This window comes from Manis javanica, chromosome 1 (genome assembly GCF_040802235.1).
Source record: "Manis javanica isolate MJ-LG chromosome 1, MJ_LKY, whole genome shotgun sequence".
In the NCBI taxonomy this organism is placed as follows: domain Eukaryota; kingdom Metazoa; phylum Chordata; class Mammalia; order Pholidota; family Manidae; genus Manis; species Manis javanica.
The window spans coordinates 107,740,703-107,765,015 of NC_133156.1; the positions used below are offsets into that span (position 1 = coordinate 107,740,703).

At 40.9% G+C, this 24,313-nt stretch overlaps 1 long non-coding RNA gene across 1 annotated transcript in view; it reads right to left on the bottom strand.

Moving 5' to 3' along the window:
* The window catches only part of LOC140848831 (uncharacterized), a 175,067-nt gene that overhangs the window by 51,491 nt on the left and 99,263 nt on the right, over positions 1-24,313 (bottom strand). The window contains exon 3 of the long non-coding RNA XR_012130043.1: positions 21,266-21,432. This is a non-coding gene — a long non-coding RNA (uncharacterized lncRNA). The remainder of the gene's footprint in view (positions 1-21,265; positions 21,433-24,313) is intronic.

Here is a 24,313-nt window from a genome sequence, read left to right on the forward strand (position 1 = left end):
CCAAGAAGGCCAGAAGGGAACAGGTTGCCCTACAGCCTTTGGGCAAGTGCCAAATAACCCCCATGTTATTCCAATCCTGCTTCCCTGCTATCAGAGCTGATTAGACTCAAGGGTCTGGAATGCGCCTGGATTTTTTCAGAGAAAAACGAGAAACAGCATCACGAGACATCGTGATAAGCAATACATGCTTATGGGACAGAAGTTGGCCAGAGCAATTCCCAAGGTAAAGGTTGATCTTTATGGTAAATGACTCAAATGTCCCAATGGATCTATTGAAACAGACCTTTCACAGACTTGAGTACAATAGGCTGTCAACGTGAATTTGAGACATAGGAAACCTAATTATGGCCACAGATCTGCCATTCCCTGTGGGTGACCCAAGACAAGCTCCACAACCTCTGAGCCTCCATTTATTATTTTTTTTTTTTACCTGAGAAAAAGAATATCTCCTTGATCTATATACAGGGTGTGCAGAGATGAAAATACTTTATGAACTACAGAGGTCTCAACAGATGAATATTTTTTAATTCTTTTGTTGTATCATTGAGACAAATAAAACTGTATTCTTAACGGTCTCAGAAACTTGAAACATGAGTTTTAAGCCTTGTGTGTCATAATAAGGTTGCATCAAAGTTGCCTGAAGTCTCCTGTCTGAAATCTTCAGGGAAAAATCATTTGTATAGAAGTAAGTTGGCAGTCTACTCTTCTCTCTGCTCCCAAGACTGATGATACAAAGCTTTAGATGGAACATTGTTAAACATATTTCTCTCAGTCTTACTTTCAGTGGTGTCAGGAGAAGGGAGAGTAAAAGTAAAACAAAGTAGGAATCTTCCCACTGAGCAGGGCACTTTAAAATTGTTGAAGTTTTGTTTCAAACTCTTTGACAGAAGGATTTTTCATTTCATATTTTATGTGGGAAGAGAACTGACTAGCAAGGGACTAATTCAATCAAGCTGTTGTATTTTATGAGTTCATTTGAGTTTCCTGACTGAATTACAGCTTCTTAATTCAGGTTTTTTCCATTTAAATTTTGGTGTTAAAAAAATACATTTCCATAGAAAAAATCTGGTCTCTTTATGGGGGCATTTGGTGTGTCCAAAAATAGAAAAATCAATCTTTTTTTTTTTAGTTCAAAGAATTGGCAGTCTTTGTTTCTACAAAAAGAAAGAGAAAGAGAAAGATGGAGAAATTAGATAGGGTGTGTGTATGATTAAATACCTAGATGGGAAGACTGAAATAATTGACTTAAAAATTTTTAATTGGAGAATAGTTAAAATTGAAAGTGATAATTTTCTTCAAATATAAGAAAGGCCTTATTTAAAAATGGAATACCAGAGATATTTTGATCCCCTTAAGGACTAAATGTATATTCCAGTGTTTTGCCAGTGTCAAGGATACCTCAAGGTTTCAATGAGTATCTGTCAAATGAGAACATTTTAATATGGGCCTAAAGTGCACCACAAGGAGTTGAAGTTATATATAAAGAATAATTCCAAGTGAAGTGACACAGGGGATGCTTCCAACCACACAGTGGATGCGTCACCCAGACATGCTACGGCGAGCACACACATTGCTGGCTTGGTGTAAGGCTGGATTCTTAACTTTTCACATGGTTTCTTGCCGTTCTGCCTAAAGAAAAACATTTCTAGGCAACCTACCATGTCCATTCCTTATTGGGATTTTGTAAGATACCCAAAGCTGAAAATGAAGTAAATTAGGGAAAGTGAAAAAATTAACCCAGGAGGATAATTTTCTTCCCATAAATAATGCTTTGTTTTATAAACCTACCTCTTTTGCTGAGTTGGAACACTTTGGTCAAGTAATAAATACGGTGCCTTCAAAATTCAAAATTAACACATCACCAAGTTTAGTATAAGGGCCCACTGGCTTCCCTGGATAGAGGAAGGATTATAAATCATCTCTATTTGACCTTTTTAATTAAATCCATCAGCTAGCTCTCAGATGCATTTATTACCTACTATGTGTTAATTGTTTTTATACTACCCTCAAAATAACCCTGCAGAATTCAGAAATATAGGTAATTTATATCAGGACATCTAGGTATTAATTGGCAGAATCTGCATTTATATTCAAATACACACCTCTTTGTTAGTGTGGCTATTTCTGTATGACAAGAAAATCAGAGGGTAGTTTATCCTTACCACCTTCTTCTCCTTCTGCATGAGAGGAGAAAACTGTACTTCCAGTGATTGCTTTGATCCGCTGGCCATGCAGTCAGCCCCTCTGTGGGCTGGTCTGTATGCAAGCAATACGGCAAAGGCCTGTACACTACGGGAACAAAGAATTACGGAGGCCTCCTCCCTCCAGCGAAGTGTGGGTTCCCAACAACAATCTAAGCCAAACAAGAGGCCATTGCCTTCTCACCTGGTCATTCTTTTCCCTAGAGAGTTTGCCTACTTCCAGCCCCATGGAGAGCCAAGGTCACCATCGAGTCCATTATTAGAATGGCCTTGAGCCTGTGTTTGCTGAGTCAGCTTGTATTTACTACCTAATATTCCAACTTTGTCTATATGCCCAGGGGCCTTGGCCAATGAGGATTTTACAAGTCTAATGAATAATTATATGCAATATTCACTGCAGTCCATTCCTATTACATAAGGTCCCATTAAAATCAAAAGAAAAAAATGTCAATCCTTTTCCCAGAGTATTGCATCATACGCTATGAAGTATTTCCTTATTAGCCAAAAAGGGCAAATGGATTTGGGCTTTTTTTAAAGATCTTTTCCCTCAACTCAAATAAAGCCTTTCTGATATAAAGACTCTTTGAAGATTTCATTACTACTTGTTAGTTATGAGTGCCTCCTCCTGTTACAGCTGTAAGCCAAGGTTAATGATGTTGAAATACCAAAGGAAAATCATTTTTAGTGAAGTACATCATCTTTCCAATTGCAATTGGAAAGCTAACATTCGAACATTTGCCTTTAAGATTTTTCTGCCTGATTTCACAAAGTGAAACTCTGTATTTGTCCCTAGATCAGATCAATTTCTGTCTCTGAAGTAATTTCTATTCAATTCAAAATGTACTTTCCATGCTCCTCCTTTTGACCATTTTCCTAACGAGAGAAACTGATTAAGAAAATGTGAAAATCAAATTACTATCTAATAATGTCTCATATTGTGTTTTCTAGTTTTAAGAGCATTTTTAATAACCAGTGCTTTAATTTGTATTATTCTTGCAAAAATCCAGTGAGGTAAATATTATTATAGTTGTTTTCCAGATAAGGAAACTGAGACTCAAAGAATTTTAGTTCTGTGCCCAAGATCACACAACTGTAAAGAGTCCAATCCAGTTATTGGCAGACACTACCATTCATCCCCTAATATATTCTCTCTCTTTTTTTGCTTAGTAGTAGAACCCTTAACTTTTACCTGAGCACATGGCCACCCAGGGAAAAAAGACTACATTTCCCAGACTCCCATGTAGCTAGGAATGACCACACCATTGAGTTCTGTCCAATGGCAGTTAAGAAAAAAAGGCATATGAAGCTTCTAGGAAGGGCCTGTGAAAGGTATTGTGCAGACCTTCACACCTTTCTTCTTCCTACTAGCTAGAATGTGGACATGATGGCAGGAAAGGGAACAGCCATCTTGGATCATGAGATGACCTTGGCAGTAGAGGTGCTACATGGCAGAACCACAAGGTAGGAAGAGCCTGGGTATCTACAGACGTTGTGATACAAAGCAGTCATGCCATCCTCACATTAATAGTAGAAAGTAGTAATGCCTACATCCTGACATTAATAGTAGAAAGACAAGATAAAAGAACAAACTTCTGCTTTATTGAAACAACTGTTATTTTGGTTTTACTACTACTCACAACTGAACCTAACTTTAACTGAGAACTAAGTCTTAGCTGGTAAGACTTTTGACTCTTTATCTACAGTATGATGGAGAGAAATGATTGGAGAGAAAAATGATCTGATGAGACCAGATGGCTTCTTTGCAAATGGCCTATTGAGATGGAAAAACCAAGTGACTTCTGTGGGGCTTAACATAATTGTTTGACCATTTAATTTATGTTGAAACTCATTTTTCTATCTTAGTTCTCTTGGGTGGAGAAAAAACTGTATTAACATCCTCCTTCTAAACTGAACTATCCAGCCTCTTAAAAGTCAACCTCCAGGGCGGCGGCAGCCCTCCTGACCCATCATGGCCTGGCCGGGAACTCCAAGCCTCAGTAACGAGGTTGTGAAGATGAGAAAAGAAGTGAAGGGAATCCGAGTTTTTATCTGAAAACTTGTCAGAAGTGTGAGCAGACTGAAATCAAAAAAGGGTACTGAAGATGCACTGTTAAAAAATCCAGAGATGAGCACAATGATTGCTTGAAGAAATCCATGCCATGAAGGAACCCAAAGCAGCATGATGTGGAACACAGGTCCTGAGCCACAGAGACAAGGACCTGGTCACAAGAACCTCCTCTCGACCCTCAGATGATCTGATCCCTGAGAACAACTGGTGTACCCTCACCTTTTCCTCCCCCCCACCTTCCTGCCCTTTCTCTCCCATAAGTAGGAATATTCACTCCTTTTTTCTTTAGAAGACAGTTTCTAGCTCCCCAATGTTCAGAGAATATCACTGACACAAACCTCCTGACATCCTGGCAGCCTTGGGGGCACGTGTGGTTTCAAGATGTTTCATTTTTTGTTTGTGCTTCATGGCTCAGCACTTGAGAGAGTGACTGAAATCAGGTGCCTTCTTCCCTGGAACTCTGCTGCCAGAGGTTCAAGTGATGACAGCCAAGAATCAAGTCAGTATATCCAAGAACAACAAGCGACTAGAGAGGCTCTCTCCACACTCACTCATTCACTGGTCTGGCTGGTGCTTAAGTACACCAGTAGGGCCATTATGATGTAAGTGAGACAGTTTCCATAGCAATTCTGACACATGCATCAGAGCAGACCACTGATAGTGGGGAGGCCTTTTACCCAACACAAACTCTATCATCAACTTGAATTTTTATCTTGCACTTCATATCAAAACTTGAGAACCAATGATATGGATTAAACAAAAGACAATTACTTTATGTATCTAGGGTAACCACATTACTAAATCTCCCCAAGGGTGAGGATAAGGCATTACCTTAGAGAACCAGGCCTAGACCCATGCCTACCCCATAGAACATGGTAACTGTCATATCTTAGCAGTACCGTATAACTTATATACACATGTAAGTTATATGGGAGGTGCATGTATATAGTGGGTTTGCAAACACCTTGTGATTCCCTACAGCTCCAACATTTATTGAATTTTCCCCACTATAGGGAACAGGCTCGTGTGTTTTAACAACCCATTGCCTCTTTTGAAACTCTTTTCCCTGGCACTTCCCCAGAATCTTCAGGGAAAGAGGAAGCCCCTGGCTTTACATCCCATGGCCCTCATCATGAATTCTGGGCTTGTCAAGCATGAAGTCTTCATTCCCCAGCTTCTGTTCTAGGCCCCAGTCTCCTGGAAACCAATGGGCTCTGCACAGGGTTTGAACTCTAGTTAGCTCCATTCTACTTCCAACTTCCCACTGACTGTCTCCTCCCCGAGGGGCAATATGTATTTCCTTAAAACTGAGCAGTTGCTCTAGAGCCAGGCCATGATCCAGCCAGCTTCAGCCTTCTTTACCTCCAGTAGGTCCTCCCTCATGGTGTTCCCCCCAAATGCGCTCAGCCTCTTGCAGCCACTAAATGGTAGGCACATTTCCCAAGATATTCTCAGCCTTGTCATCTATTGGAAAAACCCAAATCAAAAATTAGATACTATTTTACACATACCAAGTTGGTAAAAATTAGATCAACCTATACAAATGATTGTAAGGATGTGGGTAAAAAAAAAGAACCTTCACAATATAAAATGAAGTATTGACCTATGTAGCTGTGTTGAAGAACAATTAGCCAACATTTTATGAAATTAAATAAGGATATAACCTAAAAAAAAAAAAAGTCAACCTCCAATAAGTAGCAATCCAGTGGAAAGGTAAATGCTGGAGGTGACTTACATCCTCTGAGGAGATGTTTGCAAAGCTGTGCTGCTAAAAGCCTAGTTCTGATACCAAACCATGCATTAAAGACCACCTCCGAGACTCAAGACACTGATGGCATGGCCCTTCCACACTTCAGGGCAGCCCATTGTCTTCTATCCTTAGTGGGGGCTGAGGGTCAGACAGCCAAATCCCAGCAGACTCTAATGGAAACCAGGTGAGCAAGAACATATCACAGGCCTGAGTTGAAGAATGCACCCTGAAAAGCCAAACTCTAAGCCTCAGTCCATCTGGGACAAGTCTGTGGCAGCCTCTACACCAAGAGGCTGGGAAAATTTTGGCAAAAACTCAGAGCTCCAGATGGGAAGCATGAGAGGGAACAGGCACTCCCCACCCTTAGCAAACCCTCAAAATCACAGGATATAGCAGCTGTACAATCAACCACACCATTGGGCAGATTCTACCCACAAACCCAAAGCTCCTGAAGGCCTGAGCTTGGCCAGAGCCATAAGCCCTTAGGGTCTTCCATCATTCAGATGGGGAGCCAAGGGCTTGGGAAGAATGAGGGACTCGCCTGCAGTCACACAGGTAGTTAAAAGCAGTGTGAGGATGGACACCAGGGCTAAGCACCCACACCCACACCTCCAGCCTCAGAGGGCTAAAGCTTTTGAGGATATGGCCCAAGCACACTCCTCAGTCTCTACATCCCACACAGCTCAAGTGAGAAAAAAGGTAAGTGCACATTCCTTTCCATGCAGTACATAGTTCCCTGTGCCTGGCAGTTCTCCATGCAGCTCTCATGTCCAGGAGTTTAGTAATCATCTCTGTCATCCCAATTCCTCGGAGTGCCAAATGCTAAATACCCCTTTTCTGTGTTCCCAAAACAGTCTGTCTGCCACAATCTTAAATTATATCATGTTATATTAAGATAATCTGATTGCTTGATGTCTTCCCCATTAAAACTTAAACTCTGTGAGGGCAAAGATGCTTCCTTACTCATTTCTGACCCTAACAATCTGTACTATTCAAGTATTTTATTTATATCACTTAATTTAATCCTCACATCCACCCTTGTGCCAGTTCTACAGATGAGGAGACTGGGGCACAGAAAGGCTATGCAGATTATATTACGCTGGTTAAGTACCATGGGGGCAAAATGGGATTTATACCCAGAGTTTTCAACTCCCAAGAGTCCTTAATCATTCTGCTATATATTTCATCTACATCAGATTAAGAGTTCCATCCTCATTTTTCAACAGACAGAGAAAAGAGTTGCTTTGTGCTATCACCTCCAGACCCGGGATGGAAGGCTGCTGTAGCAGACACCTTCTACACCCTGCCCATCCCCATGGGATGTTCCACCGTGCTCTTGTAATGTCCAAATGCTAGCATCTGTATTTCTTGCCTCAGGGACTGTTTTTTTCCAGAAGTCCTCTCTGCCCATAGGCAGCAGACCAGAGCGTTGGGGTCTTAATGCCTTCTGGAAGAAGCCTTCCACCAGCGACTATAGGGAGCAGCTGTATAAACACCCCAGCTCTCTGCCTCTCAGCAGGGATCATTCTGGGGGTGTGCTTGTGCCATTTCCCAGAGGTCCCCACAGGATTAAGCTCCCGCTGCCACCATGAGAGCTGGCACGGTAACACGCTGTACTATTATTGCCTTCCCTTCCCTGCATCATTCCCTAGTTTCCCAGTGGTGTTCTCTGCACTTACCAAACACAGTTTATATTTCTGTCTCAAAGTCTACTTCTGGGAGAGCACAGCTGCTGTTGTACAAACCCAGAAGGCCCAATTCCCACTGCCGTCTGTGTAAATGGCGCTCCCTGGAATGGTGCTGTGCATAACCGTGAGACCATGTGTGGTAAGCAGTCATAGGAAAGAAGCTCTCTGCTGACCCTTCTCTTAATTAGCTATCCCCAGGGGAGTACCAAACATCCATTGTGTGCACAAATACATCAGTATGAGACTGTTGCTCAATTTCCCTCTTGAACTTAGCAATAAAGACAACTGCACATGACCAGACTCTGTCCTAACAATGTCTGGGTCTTTTGATCAGAATATGATTGTTATGTACCTTCAGCAGTTGATATGGTAATCACTCAATAAATGCTATGAAAACAAAGGAAAGGAAAGCAAAACCCTACAAGCATGTAGATTGGTAAGAGAAGTTGTCATGGGAAAAATTTTGGAATGGCAGTAGAGTCACACGAACTAAAATAGAAATTCAAAGCAAATAGGTAACAAGCAACCTGTACACTGAACTTACACTTCTTCAAAAACTCTTTGTATTCTCAATTTTTTGAACAGCAATCATCTGGATATGAAAATACTCAGAGTGTTGACTAACAGAATTAAGAGAAATCCATTTCAAGGTAGTGGAGATTGTATACAAAAAACCATGATCCCTCTTTACTATGCACCTTTACTTTTTAAATCTCATCATTATCAAAATATTTTCCAGAAACAAAATAATTCCTTGGTATGTTTCACTTTAGACATATGTGCCTCTATTACCTAATCTAAAAATAAGGGAATGGCACCCACTTTACATGCTTTTATGAGCGATAACTAATGAAAAGGGAGCCTGTTACACAGAATCATGGGAGCTTGAGGCATGGTCTCACCACTTGAGCAGCCAGTTTCAGCCCTTGGGTTCCAGAGAACTCACATTTCCCATTTTTATTTTGGACCTGCGTCATACCACCCACAGAAGTTCAGTAAATATTGATTGACCATAAAGATGTGTGAACCAGGATAGCACTACAGTGAAGCAGGCTAAGCAGCCTTATAGTTTCACATAAACAAGGGCCTTTCTAGATCACAGACCATGGGCTGGTCCACAATTGCCAGCAACCTGGCTTAAACTCATAAAGGAGACACCAGTCCATGGGTGAGCATGTTACCATTTTGTTTATACTAGTTTGGCTTGAGTAAACTATGAAACATGTATGTATATTTATTTTCTATATATTCTCAGATTAAACATGCTTGGGTGCATTTCATCTGTGGAAGACATTGAACTTGGAATTTCACATACTTACATAAAGTAAATAGAAATAAGGATATCCATTCTGTAATTACAATTTCCAAAGGCCCCATATCATTCAGCTTTATCACAGACCTACATTCAAATTAAACCAGTCCCATCATCATTCACTCATTCCATATACATTTGTTGGGTGCCTACCATGTACTTAGCCCTATTCTAGGTGATAGGGACACAGCAGGGAATACCTAAAATTCCTTTGCCTTCTAAAGTGATGTTCTAGTGGGTGGAGACTGCATAAATAAGTAACGATTATACACTGTATGTCACAGGGCAGTGAGAGCTATGGTAATGCTGGAAAGGGGACAGGAAGTGCTGGGTTTCAAATGAGGTTGCAGTTTAAATAGGTCAAAAAAGTCCTCACTGATAACAGGACAATCAAAAATAATTGAAACCATAACATATTTTAGCCTCTAAAAGAATAGCAAAGATGGATCTAAATGAAAAAGCACAACTGATTGTATTGATATTCTGTTTCTTCACCTCTCTCCCTCTTATGCACAAACACACACTTCAGAATCTTTCAAGAGTCCAACTCAAGTTCCATAACTTTTCTTTGCCAACCTAGCACACGAGTGAGCTCTGGCCTCCCTCCTTTTTCCCTTACCTAGCTCAGTAGGCAATTCCAGTTCCTTTAAAAACTATACATTCAATTTAATTAGGTTTAGTCATTATTTATGGAGCATGTACCATGTGTCTGGAATTATGTTAGGTTCTCAGAATACAAGAATGAACAACTACTCCCTAGAGTAGAACAGTCAGTCAATAAAATGCAGAATTATAACTTAGTATTAGAATATATATAAGGGTTCCTAACTCAGACTCTGGGTGGGGCGTGACAGACAAGGCTTCTGAAAGAAGTTATATCCAAGCTGATGTGTTAACTAGGTTAACCTGGTGACAAGGAAGAGAGATGACAGTCCCAGGCAGAAGGCAGGGACACAGAGGGGTTATCAGTCTAACAATGATAAACCCCACATCAACATTTATTTATTACAGCTGTACTGGGCCAGTAAACTCCAAAACCTCCCTACATGACTCATTTTAACAGGAGTCTACTAATCACTGTTTTCCTTTGGAGTCTTGTTTAGTATCTGTGGCTAAAGAGTTAACAAAACCATTTTTCTTTCTACAGGAGAATTTGACCTTCAGTTAACTTTCTCCCTCTGTCCCCTAGTTGACCTGATAAAAATGGTGTCAATTCTGTTGCCAGGACATGCTGCTGATGATAAGAATGACTCCTGATTGGCAAACTGCATCTGGACTGGGTAGAACCATAAATGAACCGTAAACACGTGATGGGAGTTGTTGTAAGAGGTACTGGCTCCTGTAGGACATGAGGCTTCCAAATAGGGCTGTTTCTATACCCGCTGGAGGGGAGCTAAATTTCTTCCATGGGGTGGGGGCGGGGACCAAAGAGAGTCGCTGCTGGACAGCTATGTGAACAGCAGCAAAGACGGCTTGAAAAACATCTCCATTACAGAGTGCTGACTCTCAGGTTCCTGTCCTAAAGCATTCTGAGCAGACTGGGGCCGAGGGTGGCCTGTGGCCATCACATGAGTGTAAATATTTAACTGAGAAGAAGGTGCCTTGCCCTACAGTATCCGTGCGTAAGTTCGTCATCTAACTCTCAAAATGCTATTTCTTACAAAGGCCAGTGTTAGGAGGGATGATGAATAACCATATAATTTCTCCTGTGTTAGCACCTTCATCCCAGCACCCATGCTAAAAATCCCACTAGTCATTATTAATTAGGAATCATCATCTACCTTGTACTAAGGCCCTTCCTTTCTCTGAAACTGGCCCTCCCTCTGCCTGCCCCCACCACCCATGTACCAGAGAGCATTCAGTCATGCTGCTTTGCAAACCATTTTTCCCTCTGATCCACTTTAAATTCAGCCAAAGTGGGCTTTCTTTCTGGCCAGTGCTGCTACAGTCATTTTCCCATATCTTATTTCTCCCCCTGCTCTCTCATCAAACCCTAGGCTCCTTTCTGTGCTCCTGTCACTTTGGATCTCCTCTCACTCATTTCGTCCTAATTTGCCCCCCAGCACCTCTGTCTTGGGAGAGTGCTCTCTGGACTACCAAGGATGTTTGGCGCTTTGGGGACCTTCCCTTAAGCAGAACACACTTCCTCACTGAAGGTATTCCATCACTGCACACATCTTTCTGGCCATGTCCACCATTTCATCACCCACCCACCCCCAGAAAGTGTAAAGATTAGGAAAATAAACCCTAAAACAAACAAGTTGCAAAGCTGTCACATGACCAGTTTTGTTACAGGTTGGTTTTTAACATTAAAAATCCTTCTGCCAGTATCTTTTATTTGCTGTTATCTGAAAGTAGTTTTTCACAAGCACCCACTAGATACAGAAAAAGAAAACCTAGATCCTAAGGGATCTCAAATAATATGCCAAGAGTGGCTGGCATTGGGACAAAATTTAGTCCTTCCGCTGTGGTCAGGAAGGGAGCACATGTGGCCTTCACAGCTCCCTACAGATACAAGACTGTGGTTTCAAGATCTCAAAATATCTACAGGGAGATCTGTGCACATACTAGAGAATCCACTGAGAAATCTGGACTGGAAAGGGAATTTTGATTTCCTAAGAAGAACAGGACTGGGCAGCTAGGAACCAGTTTTCTTTCCAAGAAAAAAACTGTCCTGCTTTTTGAGTTAAGACAAAAACAAAAACAAAAACTCACAGGTAAAACTCTTGAGGTAGAATTAAGAATCAATTAAAATTAAAAATCTATATCAAATATTCTATATAATATTACATTTTTATAAATTCATTTACATTTATTGATTTTTCTAAGTCGTATTATTCTAAAAGTTTAGCAGTTAGCTAATAAAGGTAAGTTTTAAATTCCACATAAAATAAAAGGCTAAAATTCCTTCTTTTGTAGTATCCCACTCCCACATGCCTTGCAAGTTGCATCTTGGAAATCGTGACTCTCCAGCATGCCTCGCAGGTACTACAGAAAACTTTAAGTGCAGCTACTGAAGGAAAAGTTTAACCACTGAAGCACTGAGGTTGCCACGAGCGTCCTAGCCTTGGAGGAGTATCTGTTGTTTTGTTTGACATCATTTAGACAAAGCTGAAAAAGTCTAAAAGTTCAAGAAAGAGGAAGACTAAGAAAGGAGAGGAAAAACTGTCCAAACAAAGGAAAGATCCTCTAGCTCCAAGTTCCTCCTACCTGTGTACAAACATGAGGCATTCACTAGTATTTGTGCTTTTGTCTTCTAGACTTGAATTCTAATATATCAGAATCTGTTTACTTGGCCCAAGATAAGATTTTATTGACCACCAAAGAGCAATAAAATATTGCTGAGCTCAATGTGGTCCAAACAAACTGTCCTCATCACTGAACTTAGCAACAATCTAGACTATGTTACCTCTTACTATCAGAAACCAATCAAAGAACCCCTAGAAAGAATGAATCCCTCCTATTGCTCAGTCCCACCTCACTACTCCACACCCTTACTCAGTCCTCTCCAATCATTAGATTTATTTCAGTCCCACAAATGTTCCAAGATCTTTCCCACAACCAGGTCTTAAATATGCTGTCGTTTCTGCCTGGATTTTCTCCTACTCCTCACTTGGTTCACTCCCCTCTCTGATCTCACAGTTCCTTCAGGACTCTCCCAGGTCCATCACAAAGACTAGTTTGGGAGCCCCCATAGCCCTGTGCAGCCCCCAGCAGAGTACTGCTGAATTAGTAACTCATCATTTAATGTATAAAGTGCCCCCTCCCTGGGGGAGCAGCCATCTCTATTGCATGTGACACCACATCTCTGGGACTCAGTATAATTCCTGGCACAGTGATGCTCAACAAGCATACATTGAATACACACATCAGTGAAACAGATGTACAACTAAGGTATAATCTGATTTAATACCCAATTAGTATGTGACAATCCTCCATAGCTGACAGAGTCAAGAGTCAGCTGGCGACAATAAGCGCAAAGGCAACCAAATCTTCACAGGTCCAAACACTAAGGACTCTTAAGTCCTTAACATCAGAAACCAAATGTCAGTCTGGAAAATCACACTACAAAGCAACCAAGAAACAAAGGTTAAAAAATAAAAAGGTAGGAAATGATCAGGCATAACTCAATTTAAGGAAAGTCTAAGCAGCTGCATATGAAGCATTTTGGTTTGTTTTTGGTTTATTTCCAAAACGCCCTGTAGAAGGCTTGGCATGTTGAAATGAAGATGATAGATCGAATACAGAAAATTGCATAAGTCCTGAATCAAAACTTAAAGCAAGTGAGTTGAGCCTTTGGAAAAACAGCTTTCAGAGGGACTATAAGAGGACTATGGGTGTTCAAAAGGGACCCTGAAATAGGAACACCATAAAGTCTGCATTAATAGTTGAGCTTACCTTATTGACCAGTCACCACATGCCCTGCAATAAGCATTTTGAAGCAGTACCTCATTTAGTCCTCAGAACCATCTTATAAGGTAGTCACCATTATATTCTCATTTTACAAATAAGGTAAGGTTTTGAATGGTTAAGTAAGTTCCCCAAGGTCATATAGTTAGTGTGAAATCTCTATTTAAATTCAATTTTTTGGAACCCGAATTCTTAAACTCAGTATTATACAAATTACCCAAATCAGAAACCATGTGCTCCATTTCAGCTAAATCCACATCAATGTCTGTCCCTTCAGTGACATTTCCGACTCCCATACTCTGCTCTCTTGAATGTTTCCATGAAAATATCAGAAGACTTGTATTTAAGTCCTTCTTTCCAGAGTAGCCACAGAGTCCCGTACAGAAACACAGAGAAGGGTTCCCCTAAAGAGAAGAATCAGAGTATACATTCTGCCGCTTCTTTGCACAGCTCATGACATGATCGTGAAGTAACCCTTATATATGTTCTAATTCTGCATATGTGTCACTGTGCATATGCATACTTCTGCATGTGTGTGTGTGTCCACATACATAAGCCGGAATACTCAGCATACTGTCTACAAGCATTTACATCAAACTGTAACCATGGTGACTGACAGGAAGCTCAGTGGAATTAGAAGAAGAGACGGCAGAGAAAGATTCCTTTCTAGGCTACATACTTCCATAATGGTTGTAGCATTTTACAACCAGCCACTCAGGTCACTGAAGTCATCTAGCCCATTTTCTGCTTGACCAGAGAGCTGGTTTATTGTAGCTGCTCAGGAAGCTCCCTTCTTGCCATCTCAGAGGCTAGCTGAGCCTCCTCATAGTTTCCCAAAGGCTAATGCCTTATTTCTGCTGAAGCTTACTGCATTTTCAAACCTACTTTTTTTTCAATGTACTAATACTTCATCGATAATAGCCGCTAAGACGATATTTAATTTAACCTCAATAAAACAGTATTTCTTAACAGTTCCCAGAACACTTGGCCACTTCAGTCCCTTTGACCACAGAAAAACAAATCACACTAGGCCCAGGGACGCTCTACCTTCAAGTGGGTGTCCTGTACAATGATAACAATGGGTTCTATCTAGTCCATGATGTCTCATGTCAATTCACCCGTAGGTGAAACCTTGAAATAATCGCTAACTCATCTGTCCCATTTCCCAAGTCACCAGGTTTTGGTTTTCCCCATGTTATTGTTTTCAAATACACAGTCAACATATGAATGTGCTCATTATAAAAGAGCAGAACCATGAAGAAATACATCAAGTAACAAGTGAAAGAGACTCATCCTTGACTTTTCCTCTAATTTCAAAGTTAATTGTGAAAACTGGGTGTATCCTTCCAAACATTTTCCAATGTGTTTGTCACCTAAGCAACAGTACTGTTCTGTGGCTTGTTTCTGTCACTCCTTTATTCCCAATATATTTCAGATCTTTTTATGGCAGCATATTTGGGTCTGCTTAATTCCTTGTAATGGCTCTATGATATTCTATGGTGTGACTATATCCTAATTAATTTAGATACTACTAAATTAATACAAGACTAAAAAGTAATAAAATAAACTAAATTAACATTAACACTACTGTACTAATGGACATTTAGGGCATTTCTGGTTCTACACTATTACAAGACTGCTGCAATGAACATCCTGGCACATGTATCTTTATGTCCATTAAATATTCCTACAGAAGTTCTTAGAAATGAAATTCCTGCTTATTGTCAATTTTGATACCTAACTGCCATCATAAAATGTGTCATTTTGTTGATTTCTCTAGCTTTATGGGATTTTGTCTTATATCTGGAAGTCCAAGAGAGTCCCCACTTCCCTCGTATATAATTCTTATTTTTCAAAATTACCTCAATGCAGTTCTCACTCAAGGCAACTTTACAGTTGGGTTTTCATTCATTTTTTTGTGTGAGGCAAGAAAGGAAGACTTTGTCTCCTTGGGTTTCTGCCAACTGCGTGCCCCACGCTGTGGGAGAAGCAGCCAGGGCCTAGAAAAGCAGGCCTCTGAGGCCCACAACGCCCACATCCAGAAGGCAAACCTCGTCCTCCCTGCTGGGCTCGGGGAAACCTGGGAAAGGCCACTGTGGATCCCACCAGGCCTGCCGACCTCCTGCTTCAGGCGGCAGTGGCCTTGAGGGTCTCCGGTTGCCAGAGGATCAGGAAGACTCCTGAGGCTTATCTTGGAGAGTGTGCCCAGCCCCCAACTCCTGCTGGAGAATGGCTCCTGAAATGACACCCCAGAGTGATTCAAACTTTCAGCCACACACAGTCATGAAAATTGACTTACTTCAGTTAAGACTCCAACCAGTTCATTTTGAAATTTTAGTCTTTGAGAGAAAGTTAGGAGTTTAGAATGCAGTTTTCTCGTCCATCAGCTGGACTCAAGATCACAGCTTCAGGCTCTCTTTCCTACATCCGTTGGTGAAGAAAAACCTGATGTCTGAAAATTTGAACTCAAAATCTTTATCCTTTACCAGACTTAAGTTCTTTTGCAGCCTGCACATGTTGTTGAGGGCAGGGGGAAAGGAGAGCAAAGATTTTACATGCATTTCATTTGTATGTATCAACTTTAATGTGTACATGGTTTCAGGAAAAACTCAGTATTTACTGTATATGCTGGAGAATTAACATTTCTAGGTAAAGACAAGGTCACTGATAATCTCTTTTGATGGTCCTGTGCCATTTGTGGATATTTACCAAGTGCCTGTTAGGCAGACCCCTGACAGACACACCAGATCAATTCTGTCATAAAGTGTATTTGATTCAACAATGAAACTGTGTCTGTGTATGCTGAGTATTCAATTACTCATACCACTGTCTGCTTATGATGTTCAAAACAAAGGGAGCAATAAGTCTAACCCCACATATGGATCTATTTTAGTCAGCCTGAGAATACTAAAAATAACATGGCATTTGTAACTGAGAAATCTGTAAGCAGGCTTGTTCACTTAGAAGTAAAAATACAATAGGAAGCACTATTAGTACCAATCAAAATGAAACTAACAGATTCAGAAGAGCTCACCCAGGAGAAATATTTTTTAAATTAAAGAAAAAACAGCTAAGCCCTGTGCTTAGGAAACCTGAAAGCTCTGTCCAACAGACGCTTAATAATACAATCTTTTTTATTCCTATGGGCATTATTCGATTTGAGCTAAAAGTATACCTTGAATGACTCATTTAAAAGTATGAAAAACACAAATCTGGTTTTACAGAGAGATACGTAAGACAGACAGAATATAAGATAAGTAAGACAGACAGAATATAAGATAAGTAAGACAGATAGTAATAGATACAGAAACACACATGTACACCCAGGGATGTTGGGAAAGGGCCCGGGAAAGGCTGGAAGACAGACAAGACAGCCAACCCCAGATTAATTGCTTTTGAAGAACTCTGGAGAAAGGTGAGCTGTGAAGAGAAAGCACCCTGCCAAGGAGGCCGTATTTGGCCCTAGGCCTTGCTCCCCTCCACCAGCAAGCTGAAGCAGTGTAGAGGCGGCTAAAAATGCCGGCCACTGAATGCTTTCTTGCTTCGAGGCATCTGTTGCCATAGGAACAGCCACCCTCTATTTTCTGAAAGCTGATTAATAATTAGATTTGGGAGAGAGAAAATTCTATTTCAAACTTGAATTCAGCTCATTCCTGTCTCTGATATTGTCATCCTGGGTGTTATTGCTGAAAATTCAGAATATCTTAGGAACTAACATCCAGGAAAAGATGCTAGGTCTACATTCTAAAAATCTACCCAGACCCCTTAATAGGGTCTATGAGATATGACTACAAACCATGATGCATGTTTGAATGTGAGTGTGTGCTTCAGCACACAAGCCAGAACTTGCATAAAAAAATTCATGCCATGCCCTGTAGAGGAAAAGGGGGTATGTGCTTAGTCCAACAAATCTCTCATTGTTTGAAACTTTTCTAGAACTCTTCTTTCAATATTACCTTCAGAGTCAGTTTAAAAGACCCACTGGGAAATCTGTATCTGAACTTTATGGACATATCTTGTGCAGTAAATACATAATTTTCTGTCAGTGCGAAAGGCTACTGTGATTCTAGAGCAAGAAACAATATTCTCGCTTAAACTAATAGTAAAAGCAACTAACCAGCCTTTAAGAATATGTCTGTCTCATAGTACCCCACGCCAGAAAGCTGTGGCCCCAAACCACTGCATGGCCTCTATGCCCACAGGCCATGGGCAATGAAGCCAGTTGCACAGTGGGGAAAAAAAGGTGGGGGGATTCAACTACACAACCATTAGGATGGCTATTATCAAAGAAAAACAAAACAGAATATAGCAAGTGGGGAGAATGTGGAGAAACTGGAATTCTTATGCTCTACTGGTGAAATGTAAGATGGTGCAGCTGCTACAGAAAACAGTATGCTGGTTCCTCAAAAAATTAAACATAGAAGTACTATATGGTACTTCTCCACTTCTAGGTATATACTCAAAAATTGAAAGCATGGATTAAACAATGGCACACCAAAATTCATAGCAGCATTATTCACAATAGCTAAACCATGGAAATATCCCAAGTGCCCATTGACAGATGAATGGATAAACAAAATGTGGTATATACATACAACAGAATATTACTCAGCCTTAAAAAGGAATAGGATTCTGATGCATGTGACAACACAGACGAACCTTGAAGATGTTATGCTTAGTGAAATAAGCCAGACACAAAAAAGGACACATGTTGTATGATTCCATTTATATGAGGTATCTGGGAAGGTCAAATTCATTGAGACAAAAGTAGAATGGTAGATGGAAGTAATGGGTGCACAACAATGTGAATGTATTTAATAGCACTGAATTATACACTTAAAAATGGGTAGGATAGCAAGTGTTCTGTATGTTTTACATCAATTAAAGAATTACACTTATAAAAAGCAAAGCCAAGTGCATCCTATGTATCACCAAACCTCCCAGTTCTTAGTTGAATTCTTACCCACAAGCTTGGTACACACAGACAGATGTTCTATAGGACTGACCCAAACATTTGAAGTTACATTAGCTTTTCTGCCACTCCTGACCAGATCTTCAATTAAAAAAGAAACATCTTCTCTGTGATGGGACTCACTCCTAAACAAGTTGTCAGATTTGGCAAATACAAACACAGAATACCCAGTTAAATTTAAATTTCAGATAAGTATCAAAGGTTTTTTTAGTGTAAGAATGTCCTAAATGTTGCATGGGACATACTTACACTATTTTTTTTTTGTCTACCTGAAGTTCAAATTTAACCAGGCATCTTGTATTTTATCAGACAACCCTACTCCCAAATGCAATTGCTTTTAGTAGACGGTATCATCTCTTGCCTTTAAACGCTGGCTCAATTTAAAGGCTGACACTACCTGAGTCTCCTGAGTGCAGGCCTGAACCAAGCTGGGATCCATCCTCCCAGGGCAGAGTGCAGAAACTAAAGCACAGATCTGGTCACAGTCATCTCCCCTCATTATGCAACAGACAATTTATCTCCTAAATCCAACACTGTAGCCCTTGTCCTCAGCCTGGGAGTTAAGTACAATTCCATTCGACCCATCAGCTTAGCTCCCCCTGGGATCTGGAGCGTAGGGGAACCTGGGATTGTATCAGTCCTCTCTAATTGCTCATTAGCTTTAGAAATATCACATTGAAAAGCTGCTTATTGCACTGTTTCTTGCTCTCCTTATCTAAATATGTCTGTGATGATTTCCAGCAATAGGAATGACATTTTAAAACTCACTGCCAAGTCTTTCTGTAAATCCATCCTCTGGGTTATTAAACATGCAGTTCAATTCTCAAGCAAATTTCATGACAATATATTCGCCATTTTATACCTAAAGAAACAGAACAAGCACTGACTTTCTTGGTCTTGACTCTACCCCTGTCCACCAGCTTTTCCATTCCCCAGATATGTTTCTTTGCTTAAAATTTAGTGCCATGACCAGGCATATGTGTGTTTCCCTTCTTGATCCTGCTTGCTCATTCCCTTTGCCTGATCATTCTTATTGTTGCAGCCATTAGAAAGAAATATTCAAAAGCAAAAGAATAAAACTAATATGGAATTGGTCACAAGGGCACTTTGTCCTTCACTGTGTCACTCATGGGTCTGCTGCTAAGAGATCGAGCTAAAGGAATACATACAACCCCTTCTACCAAGCCTATTGTGTTCTCAGTTTTCCAGAACAGAAAAACGCAACTCAGTTAAACAAGTACCTACAGGGGTCCCATCATGCTTACACCACCACTAACTGATGCCAAAGACCCAAATTACTAAGACATTGTCACTGCCCAGAGTGCACTTGCAAGCTCACAGACTCTGAAAATGAACTAATTACTTTATCACTGGTTTCTTAAGGCATCTTAATTTAGTGAGGCACTAACATAAAATGATTTTTATTTTTCTCCAATTTCTGCTTTCAACCACCCATCCCACTTACCCTTGCCTTAGTAAAATTTGGATACATTTCATATCTTTTTGTCACTTGAAACTATTAAAAGTCCAATTCTGTTTAAAACTCCAATCCCACATCTGATTCAAAAACTTCCCCATGTTGGGCCTTGGGAGACCTGGTGAGGAAGATGGTGTGATGGGTTCCTTTGCTCCCCCTGCCACCCAGCTCCCTAGGAGGAGAGAGAGGCAAGGCATCTTATTCTGGGACATATCCCTTCCCCACCCCACCTTTCCTTCCAGAGCTGGTCCCTTCAGAGTTGGGGGCTGGGAGACAGGGAGCAAAGATCTTCTTACCTGATGTCCCTAATGTGGAGATGAGTGCCTCCATTTCACTAGTTAAGTGTGTCTCCGTCTACTGACCTGGTGACACTCACGGTAATCATGTGTGTGCTTCTCTAGGTATTGTTCCGCTTCACCCCAACCCTTCCTACCATCAGCTGCAGTGAACAGTGCCTCACCTGGTCCATGGCCAGCAAGGAAACCCTGACTCTCTAACCTCGGTGCAACTTCCTGTGGGGTTACAGGAATCAATCACAGCTCCTTTAGGACGCTCTGAGGGGCTCTGAGCAGTGAGGAGCATTCCTCACGCTTCACCCTTTGCCTCAAACTATGTACCAGCTCCGCTCACCCCGCCTACGCAGACTCCTTCCACAGGACTAGCAGACTCAGCCATCTCCAGATGAGAAGAAGCATTAGTATCCCATTCAAGAACACTCTTTGCCTGCCTCTGGGGATGTGTGTCATGCTGTCCCCAAACCCTCTCAGCACTCTCTGTGCCAATAGCAGCTGTGAATGGTTCCTCAGCAAGCATCCACTTGTGGTGGGGGCCTCCAACCTCCCCTTTCTTACAGACACTTAGTCTATGAGTGATTGCCTTGGATCTGTGAGGGTGACTGGAACATTGTCAGGTCCTCACCATCCCAGGGAAGGGAGAAAAAAGGCTCTCTCACCAGAAACCCTCTGCCAAGCCCTGACTCAGCGGCTGCCCTCCTCATCTGGTGTTCTCCTCAGGCAGACCTGGGTGGAACAAAGGGCATGGCAATAGAACCTGGTTATCAGCTATGGGTTCTTACTGCCAGTGCCAGAGCATCAGGAAAATTCTCACTCACCATCCCCACTGCTACCGCAAACCTCAGACACACTCACCAACCAGTCTACTGAAATCTCCTTTGATTATTCTTGCCTTAGTCCACTGACTTCATTCACTCAATTATTGTATATTGAGCATCCACTGAATGCAACCTCCTGTGAAACAGTGATGAACAAGGCAGACAGAAATGCAACCCCTCCAGTTCAAGAAGACCAATGGACCAAAAATGAAAAAAAAAATCTGTAAATGAAATCATTACAAAAGTTTGAAATCCAATGAGGGAAACAAACAATACCTGAAATTTAAGTATGAGGTTGGACGTAGGAAAGGCAACCTGGGCAGGACAGTGGGGTGCTTTTCACTCTCTTCTCTCTTGAGTACACAGTTGTGTTTTCCAGAAGGTTCATGATGTGCAGTATGGCAACAGATTGCATGCAGAAGCAGATATAAGAATCCATCTTCCTTTGATTAAGCCAGACATGAAAGAGATTTGCAAAATACATAAAAGAATACATTTTTTCTCACTAATTTTGCTTTGTGAAAGTTATTTTTCACAAAATTCATTTTGTTAATATGTAATGAGTTTTTATTATTTTAGAGTAATTGTTTTAATTTTTTTCTGTTTTCATTTCTAATACAGTAAGTATAAATAGATAAAACTCAATAAACAAAACTCTATGGGGTCTGTTATCAACTGAATGCTTGTGTCTCCCCAAAACTCACATATTGATGCTTTAACCACCAATGTGATAACATTAGAAGGTGGAGCCTGAGAGATGATTAGGCTTAAATTAGGTCATGAAGATAGCATTACTGTCCTTAAAAGAAAAGTAAGTGTGACCAGAAATTTCTCTCTCTCCCTTGCTCTCTCTCTGCCATGTAAGGATGCTTAAGGATGAGAGAAGGCAGCTGTCTACGTGACAGGAAGTGGGCCATCAAGGAACCGAATGTGTCCACACCTTGATCTTGGACTTCCCAGTCCCCAGAACTGTGAGAAACAAATGTCTATAGTTTAAGCCACTCATTCTGTAGTATTTTCTGGTTAGTAGCCCAAGCTAAGACAGGACCTTTAATAATTTTGAAGAGAGAAAGGGTGCTGACTCTAAAAGATTTGAGAAACATTGATCTGATCCCATGTTCTTTTTCAGAATTTATGCCATCCACCTGGCCAGAGCTCTTGACAGTCTGTTTCTTCTGAAACTCTCTCTTTTGGAATAATCTGAAGAAGGCCTTTCCCGACCAGGCCTTTTAAGTCTTCTACTGATTTCTATCTACCTCTCCTTTAAACGAAGGTATTCTTCAGAAAAGCTTTCGCCTTGCTCTTTCCTGCTTTTGTCCTATGTTCTGTTCCATGGCTTCAACTCTTAGCTCTGTATGTGTCTGCCAAATGCTCTTACCCTGCCCTAGACCGAGATTTCCCAAATTCCCACTGGACATCTGAATGTTACCTAGTCCCTCAAACTCAACACGCTTCAAACCTAACATAGTCTCCCTCCCAGGTTCTTGCTCTTGAACTCCTTAGATCAGTGGCATCACTATATTCCAGACAGGGGAAACTGGAACTCTCTCTCCTAACTCCTATACACAAGTGGCACAACAGCCAGCCAGTTCCACCCGCACCAATGTCTCCCATAACCGCCCTTGCCCGCCCCCGACCCCCAGCCCACCTTGGCCCCTCCCACCATCACACCTGCACGCCACAGCAGCTCTGTCACTCCTCCCACAACCTTCAATCTCGTCCTTCTCAAATCCACACTTCAGGCCACGACTGGACTTACCCTACAATCACTAGTCAAATCATATAACCCCTTTACACAAAAACCCATAATGCCTCCCCACTGCCTGGAAGAAAAAAAAATCCTTGAAATGATATTCAAGGCTGTGCAATCTAGCCGTCCCCTCACTTCTAGCTCCTTCTCCCACTTCATTTGCCAAACATCCTATACTTAGGTCATACAAAACCTTGCAATTTCTCCAAAACTGCTCATGTAGCTCTTTGCTCAAGGTATCTCCCCCTTTCAGCCTGCCCTTCTCTCTTGAAAAGCTGCTTGAAGCAATGCATCTGAATTCAAGTGCCCTTGTGTGATATTAGTCAAAGTACATCTACTTCCATTTCCCAACCTTTAAAACAGGGATAATAATTATATGAATTTAAGAGATGATACATTTAAAAGAGCTTAGCACAATGCTTAATCCATTCAAATTTTAGTTGCTGTCATTGTTATTGTTGCTAATTTACCTATATTTATTAAAAACTGCACAACCAGTAAAATGGCACTTCCCATGGAAACTACCTCAACTGACTTAGCCAAAACCATCATTAATTCCTCCCTCTGCCTCTCATCAGTAAGTTTGTCACTCAACTTTGCATTTTCACTCTGCTTTGCATTTAATTAGCTCCTTATATGTACACCCTCCCAATTCCTCCTCCCTCCCTCCCACCCCCAACACACATGGTGGCAACTCCTCTTAATTTAGGGCCATTTGGGTCTCCAGCTAGAAATTTCAATTTGATGCCTTTTGATGAAGTGAAACTCTTCATTTTTCAGACCTAAGCTCTCACTGACAATATTGCTCTCAATGGGATTTGAAGCCACAGAAAACTTTTCATTTTATATTTTCACTCGTGTTGCTATAGTAAATGACTAGTTCTGTTTGAATTTGCCTCTAATTACACTAAATGCTTAGTAGCCATTTTTCAAACTTTTTTAATGTTTACTTTCTAATTCCTTGGAAATCACAGCTTTCTCTTAAACTTTGCCTTACAATCTGTGAGACCCGTTCCATGGTGACCAAAAAAAGGGATTTGTGAGTAGCTGGAATAACACCAACAAAACAAGATGACCAACTACAAATTATACATTTGGGTCTGTGAAAGCCCTCAAACTTGTAAGGTATTTCAAACGAAGAAATATAATTTTTCAAAAGAAATTCATAGTCTGGAGTACATAGTCAGAAGTATTCTGGATGTCAAACATTGCAAATTTTGTTCAGTTTTCATGAAGGTAAAATGGGCTGCTACACTAATAAAATGGGCTTGACTGTGCTCAAAAGATATTTTCACATTCTAATTAGAGAACAAAATGAATCTAATGAAAATTTGTCCAAGCAAGGACTCTATCGTCTCATACCCACACTCTGCACTTCACACATTCATTTTTCTAGAGTAAACCCTAAGGATGAGTACACACGGAACCTCATACTTTTGCCTAGATGCTTTTTTCCTTCCTCAAGCATTTTCAAATTCAAAATAAGTTGAATTTACAGGAAGTTGGAAATCATTTTGTTTACTCCACACATTCAGGGGATGTACATACAAATATTTACTGGACATGAAAATTCA